Source organism: Salmo salar, chromosome ssa25 (genome assembly GCF_905237065.1).
Source record: "Salmo salar chromosome ssa25, Ssal_v3.1, whole genome shotgun sequence".
Lineage (NCBI taxonomy): Eukaryota > Metazoa > Chordata > Actinopteri > Salmoniformes > Salmonidae > Salmo > Salmo salar.
This window is the reverse complement of record NC_059466.1, coordinates 48,076,211-48,087,517: the sequence shown is the minus strand read 5'-3', so window position 1 is coordinate 48,087,517 and position 11,307 is coordinate 48,076,211.

Sequence of the window (11,307 nt, the reverse complement as noted above, 5' to 3'; positions counted from 1 at the left end):
GATGTTAAAAAGCAAATCCTGGAGGCAATCAAGGATGCAGGCAAACATAATGCACAAACCACTGTTCATGATTCCACTCTTTCGCAAAGAGGCAGGCGGTAATAGAACTCAGTCAGATCTATAATATATGCGTTCTGAGTTTTGATCATTGCTGGGAGAAATAGCCTATTTAGATGTTGAACTGTAATTGATTTTCTTTATTGTGTACAAAATACATATTGTATTTTTATTATTATCTGCGAATTAGAAAAAAATGACAGAGGTCTTGACTAGAGGTCGACCGATTGTGATATTTCAATGCCGATACCGATTATTGGAGGACCAAAAATAGCCGATAGCGATTAATCGGCAGATTTTTATATATATATATATATATGTATATATATATATATATATATATATATATATATATATGTATATATATATATATATATATATATATATATATATATATATATATATATATTTGTAATTATGACAATTACAACAATACTGAATGAACACTTTTATTTGAACTTAATATAATACATAAATAAAATCTATTAATCTCAAATAAATAATGAAACGTTCAATTTGGTTTAAATAATGCAAAAACACTGTTGGAGAAGAAAGTAAAAGTGCAATATGTGCTATGTAAAAAAGCTAACATTTAAGTTCCTTGCTCAGAACATGAGAACATATGAAAGCTGGTGGTTCCTTTTAACATGAGTCTTCTATATTCCCAGTTAAGAAGTTTTAGGTTGTAGTTATTATAGGAATTATAGGGCAATTTCTCTCTATGCCATTTGTATTTCATATACGGTACCTTTGACTATTGGATGTTCTTATAGGCACTATTGTATTGGCAGCCTAATCTTGGGAGTTGATAGGCTTGAAGTCATAAACAGCGCTGCCCTTCATGCATTGCGAAGAGCTGCTGGCAAACGCAGGAAAGTGCTGTTTGAATGAATGCTTACGAGCCTGCTGCTGCTTACCACCTCTCAGTCAGACTGCTCTATCAAATATCAAATCATAGACTTAATTATAATATAATAAACACACAGAAATACGAGCCTTCGGTCATTAATATGGTCTAATCCGGAAACTATAATTTCGAAAAAACTAAACATTTATTCTTTCAGTGTAATTTGGAACCGTTCCGTATTTCATCGAACGGGTTGCAACCCTAAGTCTAAATATTGCTGTTACATTGCACAACCTTCAATGTTATGTCATAAATATGTAAAATTCTGGCAAATTAATTATGGTCTTTGTTAGGAAGAAATGGTCTTCACACAGTTCGCAACGAGCCTGGCGGCCCAAACTGCTGCATATACCCTGACGCTGCTTGAACTGAATGCAAGAGAAGTGACACAATTTCCCTAGTTAATATTGCCTGCTAACATGAATTTCTTTTAACTAAATATGCAGGTTTAAAAAAATATACTTGTGTATTGATTTTAAGAAAGGCATTGATTTTTATGGTAAGGTACATTGGTGCAACGATTGTGCTTTTTTCGAGAATGCGAAAAAAATAAAACCATTTTTTTATTTTGGCCTGTTTTGCTTTTGACATATCAGTTAGCAAACAATGCAATAACATACTTACTGAGTTAATAAAGCCAGATACAAACATGGTCTCTTTTTTGCTTCCTTCAGTAAGGGAGCTCCAAAATGCAGGTGTTTCAGCCTAGCTCAGTTCAGGATAGAAATGCAATGTGGTTGTGTTGCCCTCTGGTGGTTGAGTTAAGTAAGTGAGGTGGAGGAGCAGAGTTCAATTGAGGGAATGAGTTGAGTTGTGTAGCCGAGTTGTGTACAACTGAATCAGTTGTGTAGCCGACTCTATGTAATAGAGGAGATTGTGTGAAAGTGCAGAGGATAATGGATGAGGTTTTTCCTCCATGTTAATGCTGGATCAAACTTTCATTTCCTTAGGTTGTTCTCGTTGTTTCTTCATATTATTCTAATCATTATTTTCACCATATTTATTTTATTTATGATCCTGTATCTGTGTAGTCATGTTATTATTTCATATTATGGATATTTATGATTATTTTCAAAAGTTTTAAATCTTATTTAATTTTGTACTATCAGATATTGGCCTAACATTTAAAAAAAATTGATATCCAGGTTTAAAAGAGAACACTTAATTTCCATGGTACTGTGACTCACTATATATTAAACATAATGGGTCACTTCCAATAACTGATGGCCACTAGATTATCACCAGCTGGTCTCTCATTAAACCATCAACACCCAGAAAATCCCCCTCACAGCTGATTTCAATAGCAACCATCATCCGCCACCGATTTACCGCTCCTTAATTAACGTGGATGTCGGGTTCATCTTTTAGTCCTGATTGCAACAAACGTTTTTCAAGACGATTTCACCCTCTGGTGGGTATTATCATTTCTAGTTGAGCAGTTTAAGGGCAACAGCACCTCTTAAACCTCAGGAGGCTGAAGAAATTTGGCTTGTCACCACAAACCCTCACAAGCCTTTATACATGCACAATTGAGAGCATCCTGTCTGGCAGCATCAGTGCCTGGTACGGCAACTGCACCGCCTACAACCGCAGGGCTCTCCAGTGGGTGGGGTGGTCTGCACAACGCATCACCGGGGGCAAACTAACTGCCCTCCAGGACACCTACAGCACCCGATGTCACAGGAAGGCCAGAAAGATTGTCAAGGATAACAACCACCTGAGTCACCCGGCTGTCATCCAGAAGGCGAGGTCAGTACAGGTGCATCAAAGCTGGGACAGAGAGACTGAAAAACAATTTCTATCCCAAAGCCATCAGACTGTTACTCTAAACAGCCATTACTAGAGAGGCTTACATACACAGACTTGAAATCATTGGCCACTTTAGTAAATGGAATACTAGTCACTTTAATAATATCACTTTAATAATTTTACATATCTTGCATTACTAATGTCATATGTATGTACTATATTCTATAATATCTACTGTATCTCAGTCTATGCCGCTCTGACATTGCTCGTCCGTATATTCATATTATTCTTAATTCCATTCCTTTACTTAGATCTGTGTGGATTAGGTATTTGTTGTGAAATTGTTAGATAATAGATCCTTTTTATGTCTCTATTTTGGTTTGGTCAGGGCGTGAGTTGGGGTGGGCATTCTATGTTCACCTGTCTATGTTTTTTATTTATTTTGTTTTTGGCCTGGTATGGTTCTCAATCAGGGACAGCTGTCTATCGTTGTCTCTGATTGGGAACCATACTTAGGTAGCCCTTTTTCCACCTGTCTTTTGTGGGAAGTTGTCTTTGTTCATGGCACTTAGCCTAACAGCTTCACGGTTTGTTTTGTTTATTGTTTTGTCGGCGTCATTTAATCAATAAAAGAAGAAAATGTACGCTCACCACGCTGCACCTTGGTCCTCTTCATTTGACAGCCGTGACAGAACTTCCCACCACAAGCGGACCAAGCAGCGTGGTAAAGAGGACTGGACATGGGAGGACATCCTGGATGGCAAGGGATCCTACACGTGGGAAGAGATCCTGGCCGGAAGGGATCGCCTCCCATGGGAACAGGTGGAGGCAGCCAGGAGAGCGGAGGCAGCAGGAAGGAAGGACCAACGCCAACGTTATGAGGGAACACGGCTGGCTAGGTAGCCCGAGAGGCAGCCCCAAAAAATTGTTGAGGGGGGGCACACGGGGAGAGTGGCGGAGTCAGGCTATAGACCTGAGCTAACTCCCCGTGCTTACCGTGGCGAGCATATGACTGGTCAGGCCCCGTGCTATGGGGTGATGCACACTGTGTCGAGGCTGAGCATTCACAGGCCGGTGTGCTCGGTGCCAGATTCCCGCATTTGCCGAGTGGAAGCGGGCACCCAGCCAGAACGGGTGGTGCCAGTCCTGCGCTCGAGACCGCCAGTGCGCCTCCACGGCCCAGTGTATCCGGTGCCTCGGCAAAGGAGGAGGCCTCCTGGAAGTCTCCCCAGCCTGGTGAGTCCTGTGCCTGCTCCCAGAGTCGCCCTCCAGTCCGGAGCTCCCAGAGTCGCCCTCCAGTCCGGAGCTCCCAGAGTCGCCCTCCAGTCCGGAGCTGCCAGAGTCGCCCTCCAGTCCGGGGCCCACTGCGAGGGTCCCCAGTCCGGGGTAGGCGGCGAAGGACCCCACCAAAGAGGCGCCACCAAAGTGGGGTGAGCCAGTGGTGGAGCGGGGTCTGCGTCCCGCCCCTGAACCGCCACCGTGGATAGATGCCCACCCGGACCCTTCCCTATAGGTTTAGGTTTTGCGGCCGGAGTCCGCACCTTTGGGGGGGGGTACTATCACGCCCTGACCATAGAGATCCTTTTTATGTCTCTATTTTGGTTTGGTCAGGGCGTGAGTTGGGGTGGGCATTCTATGTTCACCTGTCTATGTTTTGGGACAACTGGGACAGCTGTCTATCGTTGTCTCTGATTGGGAACCATACTTAGGTAGCCCTTTTTCCACCTGTCTTTTGTGGGAAGTTGTCTTTGTTCATGGCACTTAGCCTAACAGCTTCACGGTTTGTTTTGTTTATTGTTTTGTCGGTGTCATTTATTCAATAAAAGAAGAAAATGTACACTCACCACGCTGCACCTTGGTCCTCTTCATTTGACAGCCGTGACAGGTCCTATCTATTGTCATGACGTGGCCCTGGGTATAGATCGTGGCATCCCCCTCTCTCCCCCCTCTCTCTCTCTCTCTCTCTCTCTCTCTCTCCTACACCCAGGTTCTGTTATCTCAGGTCGTAAATTCCTGGAGGAGACTCTCTCCCCCTGGCCATGCAGAAAGAGACACATAGAGAGAACAAAGGATTTCACATGGCGAACTCCTAAATCCCCAAAATGGGGATTTGATACAAAATGTCCACTTGTGGGAATGGTCCGCGGATACTTAACCTCTTACATCTAGACGTTCCGTTAGCGGAACACCTGCTCCAATATCCAATGATAGGCGTGGCGCGAATTACAAATTCCTCAAAAATACAAAAACTTCAATTTTTCAAACATATGACTATTTCACAGCATTTTAAAGACAAGACTCTCCTTTATCTAACCACACTGTCCGATTTCAAAAAGGCTTTACAGCGAAAGCAAAACATTAGATTATGTCAGCAGAGTACCAAGCCAGAAATAATCAGACACCCATTTTTCAAGCTAGCATATAATGTCACAAAAACCCAGAAGACAGCTAAATGCAGCACTAACCTTTGATGATCTTCATCAGATGACACACCTAGGACATTATGTTATACAATACATGCATGTTTTGGTCAATCAAGTTCATATTTATATCAAAAAACAGCTTTTTACATTAGCATGCGACGTTCAGAACTAGCATACCCCCCCGCAAACTTCCGGGGAATTTGCTAACAATTTACTAAATTACTCACGATAAACGTTCACAAAAAGCATAACAATTATTTTAAGAATTATAGATACAGAACTCCTCTATGCACTCGATATGTCCGATTTTAAAATAGCTTTTTGGTGAAAGCACATTTTGCAATATTCTAAGTACATAGCCCAGCCATCACGGGCTAGCTATTTAGACACCCGGCAAGTTTAGCACTCACCAATATCAGATTTACTATTATAAAAGTTTGATTACCTTTTGTTGTCTTCGTCAGAATGCACTCCCAGGACTGCTACTTCAATAACAAATGTTGGTTTGGTCCAAAATAATCCATCGTTATATCCGAATAGCGGCGTTTTGTTCGTGCGTCCCAGACACTATCCGAAATGGTAAATCAGGGTCGCGCGCATGGTGCAATCCGTGACAAAAAAATTCTAAATATTCCATTACCGTACTTCGAAGCATGTCAACCGCTGTTTAACCTCTCTGGGCTAGGCGGGACGAATTCGTCCCACCTACGTAACAGCCACTTGCAGCCTGTGGCGCGATTTTCAAAACCTTAAAAATCCTATTACTTCAATTTCTGAAACATATGACTATTTTACAGCTATTTAAAGACAAGACTCTCGTTAATCTAACCACACTGTCCGATTTCAAAAAGGCTTTACAACGAAAGCAAAACATTAGATTATGTCAGCAGAGTACCAAGCCAGAAATAATCAGAAACCCATTTTTCAAGCCAGCATATAATGTCACCAAAACCCAGAAGACAGCTAAATGCAGCACTCACCTTTGATGATCTTCATCAGATGACAACCCTAGGACATTATGTTATACAATACATGCATGTTTTGTTCAATCAAGTTCATATTTATATCAAAAACCAGCTTTTTACATTAGCATGTGACGTTCAGAACTAGCATACCCCCGCAAACTTCCGGGGAATTCGCTAACATTTTACTAAATTACTCACGATAAACGTTCACAAAAAGCATAACAATTATTTTAAGAATTATAGATACAGACCTCCTCTATGCACTCGATATGTCCGATTTTAAAATAGCTTTTTGGTGAAAGCACATTTTGCAATATTCTAAGTACATAGCCCAGGCATCACGGGCTCGCTATTTAGACACCCGGCAAGTTTAGCACTCACCATAATCATATTTACTATTATAAAAGTTTGATTACCTTTTGTTGTCTTCGTCAGAATGCACACCCAGGACTGCTACTTCAATAACAAATGTTGGTTTGGTCCAAAATAATCCATCGTTATATCCGAATAGCGGCGTTTTGTTTGTGCGTTCCAGACACTATCCGAAATGGTAAAGAAGTGTCGCGCGCATGGCGCAATTCGTGACAATAAAATTCTAAATATTCCATTACTGTACTTCGAAGCATGTCAACCGCTGTTTAAAATCAATTTTTACGCCATTTTTCTCGTAGAAAAGCGATAATATTCCGACAGGGAATCTCCTTTTCGGCAAACAGAGGAAAAAATCACAAAGGCGGGGGCGGTCGGGTCACGCGCATAAGCCCAGAGTCCCTTGATCGGCCACTTGAGAAAGGCGATAATGTGTTTCAGCCTGGGGCTGGAATGACGACATTCTGTTTTTTCCCGGGCTCTGAGAGCCTATGGAAGACGTGGGAAGTGTCACGTTAGAGCAGAGATCCTTAGTAAAAGATAGAGATGGAAAAGAAGTTCAAGAAATGGTCAGACAGGCCACTTCCTGTAAAGGAATCTCTCAGGTTTTGACCTGCCATTTGAGTTCTGTTATACTCACAGACACCATTCAAACAGTTTTAGAAACTTTGGAGTGTTTTCTATCCAAAGCCAATAATTATATGCATATTCTAGTTACTGGGCAGGAGTAGTAACCAGATTAAATCGGGTACGTTTTTTATCCAGCCGTGAAAATACTGCCCCCTAGCCATAACAGGTTAACTACCTCATCTGACACTGATATCATTATTGATACTGTACATACTGTATATTATTATATTTATATTGACACTTTTTCTGATATTGCTACTATGCATGTAACCATTTGGCTGTACCATTTACACATTCTGTAGAGACCCATACACTTGGCAAGATGTGGCTGGGGAATATAGCATTTCTCTCACATGTTCATCAATTTAGACAAGTGTGTCTGGGTAAGAGTCATCTAATATTTATAATATATTGTTATCTGAACACTTTGTGTTTACCTGGAATTTTTGCTTATTGTAGGCCACTACTTTTACCACTTTTAGTCTTAATCTTTACAACACTACTCACTGTTTAGCACATGACCTCACATGTGAATACTTCAAGAGATGGGTGGGGCGAAAGATTTAGAGGGTGTGAACAATGCTGAATGGGTGTAGACAAAGGAGAGCTCTCCAGTAGGTGCACCAAAACATTCAAAGGCCATTTTCTCAAAATGAAGGTTACTTGTATATCAACTTTCAAAGCAGAATTACTTTCCCCTCTGCTTATATTCAATATAAAAAATACAATTTCAAATGTTGCTACGTAAGACCGAATCAAGGTGGTCGGTCACATACAGTATACTGTTATTTCTATACATGAGTATCCACATTCTAAGAGTGTACATAAACATTTTGTAATCAACGTCGTAAGGAGTAGACCAAGGCGCAGCGGGTATAGTGCTCATCTTTAATAGAACACTTTCAACAAAACAACGACCAACAGTTCTGTAAGGTACAAAAGACTATAACGGAAACAACCACCCACAAACCCAAAGGAAAAAAGGGCTGCCTAAGTATGGCTTCCAATCAGAGACAACTAAAAACATCTGCCTCTGATTGGAAACCCTACTCTGCCAAACATAGAAAAAGAAAGCTAGAATGACATAGAAATAGAAACATAGAACAAAAATCCCCTAAACCAAAACCCCAAAACAAACACCCCCTGCCACGCCCTGACCATACTACAATGACAAACGAACCCTTATACTGGTCAGGACGTGACCGTACCCCCCCAAAGGTGCAGACCCCGACTGCACCTAAAAAAAACAAAAAAAAAACAGCCCCAAACCTAAAGGGAGGGAAGGGAGGGTGGCCACCGTCAACGACGGTTCCTGTGCTACACCCCCCCTTCCCAATCCCCTCACCACGGAGGTGGCTCTGGCTCTGGCCATAGCTCCTGTTCAGCAGACTCTGGGCTGCGCGGCGTTGCTGGAGACCCCGGGCTGAGAGGCGTCGCTGGAGGCCCCGGGTTGAGAGGCGTCGCTGGAGGCCCCTGGCTGAGAGGCGTCGCTGGAGGCCCCGGGCTTAGGGGCGTCGCTGGAGGCTCCTGGCTGAGGAGCGTCGTTGGAGGCTCCGGGCTGAGGAGCGTCGCTGGAGGCTCCGGGCTGAGGAGCATCGCTGCAGGCTCCGGACTGTAGGCCGTCTCTGCAGGCTCCAGACTGTAAAACATCGCCGGAAGCTCTGGACGGGGAACTGTCGCCGGAGGCTCTGGACGGGGAACTGTCGCCGGTGGCTCTGGATGGGGAACTGTCGCTGGAGGCTCTGGACGGAGAACTGTCGCCAGAGGTTCTAGACGGGGAACTGTCGCCGGAGGCTCTACACGGGGAACTGTCACTGGAGGCGTTAGACGGGGAACTGTCACTGGAGGCGTTAGACGGGGAACTGTTGCTGGAGGCTCTGGATGGGGAATGCGCACTGGAGGCCTGATGCGTGGGGCTGGCTTTGGAGGCGCCAGACTAGTAACACGCACCTCAGGGCTGGTGAGAGGAGCAGGAACAGGACGTACTGGGCTATGGAGGCGTACCGGAGATCTGGAGCTCAGGGCTGGTACACACCGTCCTGGCTGGATGGTCACTATAGCCCGGCACGGGCGGAGCGCTGGCACAGGGCGAACTGGGCTGTGCTGGGGAATGATGGCTGCCGTGCGTAGAGCAGGCGCAGGGTAGGCTGGACCTAGGAGACGCACTGGTGGCCAGATGTGCTGCGCCGGCGCACTTCTCCCTGGCTGAGTGCCAACTCTAGCACGGCAACGCTGAGGAGCCCGTATCGACCGCACCGGGCTATAGCTGCGCACTGGTGACACAGCGCGTAACTCAGCATAACAGGGTGCCTGCTTGATCCGTCGCTCCCCATAATAAGCACAGGGAGTTGGCTCAGGTCTCCAACCTGACTTATCCCAACGTCCGTGTGCCCCCCCCCCCCCCCATTTTTTGGGGGGGCTGCCTCTCAGTCTCCTGTAGTTCCCTTAACTTGTCCTCCCAGAATCGATGTTTCGACTTCCATGTCCATCCTTCTCCCCGGTGCTCCAATCCACGCTGCTTTGTCTTCTTTTGGTGGGTGGTTCTGTAACGGCCGTCGAAAGGAGTAGACCAAGGCGCAGCGGGTATAGTGCTCATCTTTTACTTTTAATAGAACACTTTCAACAAAACAAAAAACTATAACGGAAACAACCACCCACAAACCCAAAGGAAAAAAAGGGCTGCCTAAGTATGGCTTCCAATCAGAGACAACAAAAAACACCTGCCTCTGATTGGAAACTCTACGCGGCCAAACTTAGAAAAATAAAGCTAAAATGACATAGAAATAGAAACATAGAACAAAAATCCCCTAAACCAAAACCCCAAAACACACAAAACAAACACCCCCTGCCACGCCCTGACCATACTACAATGACAAACGAACCCTTATACTGGTCAGGACGTGACACATGTCCTCAATCACTGAATACTTGTGCCTATTATTTTAGGTCATAGAGAAGAGATGCTACACAAGAGACCCAAGTAAGTGTTTGTCTTTGTGTCCATAACAAACATGCAACACTGGTCCGGTTCTTTCCCATGTTGAAACCATTACTTTATCATCTCTCGACTTGAGACATAAAACCATCTCCCTTCCTCTCTCCAGATGACAGGTTTCACAGAGAGGAAACGCTTCAACTTCAAAAGCCCCCACTATGGCTGAGAGGAACACCACAGGTCTCTGTGGTTTCAGCATGCCCTCTGTGCAGTCTCTCAATCAACAAGTCAACATCCCTTTGTTTCTCTTTCTCTCTCGCTCTCTCTCAATGACATTTCTGTGTAAATACTTGACCAGTTAATTGTTTTTGACTGCGATAGAGTGGGCACCTAAATAGTGGAAGGCATCCTGGGCATGCTTGGAGAAATTGCGGTTCAAAAGCACACAGCATAGTTATAGGAATTGATTTATTAAATATGTTTTTATACTTTCAACAAATGTAATTCATGTAATTGATATCTTAAATATTTGTTTGCTATGTTCGCAAATGGATTGTATATTTTCTGTGTGCATCCCATTTTAACATGTAAAATAATAACAAACATGACACAGTAAAGATGTATTCATTGTTTACATTTATTTTCCAATACTAATTGCTATAAAAATATTTGTGTGAAATTGAGATGACATTAATCTTGGGTATTTTCGTCTACACATGGGTGTCCTTGGGATGATCACATTCCTTGAAAGAAGTAAGAGCAGACCCTGGGTCCAAGCATGGGATGCTTCCTGTGGTATTGTTGAATAGGACCCATCCTTAGTGCTTGCCGATATTTGGTCTAAGAGTTTGACGGCCCATTCCGGGAAATAAAGCGACTTGAAGAAAACCAGTGTGGATGAGCATACAAGGTGTGTGTTCCCTGCTGTAAACTATGTAGACTTAGGCCGTGTGCTATGAATCACTCTGTTTTTAAAGTACAGGAACAGATACGAGATTAGATTATCTTTATTGTCTACTTAGGCAAATAAATACTTTCTTAAGGTCAGCACTCAGCACACAGTCAACTCACATAATGCAGTCAGATACAAACAGATACAAACAATTCACAGAATCAGAGAGAGGGTCAAAACAGCAGGTCCAGGGCAATGTAGCACGTCCAGTGAACAGGTCGGCGTTCCATAGACGCATTCAGAACAGCAGAAACTGGATCACCAACACGACCAGGTGGAATGGGGATGGGGACAGCCAGCTACCACCCAGGACACCATCG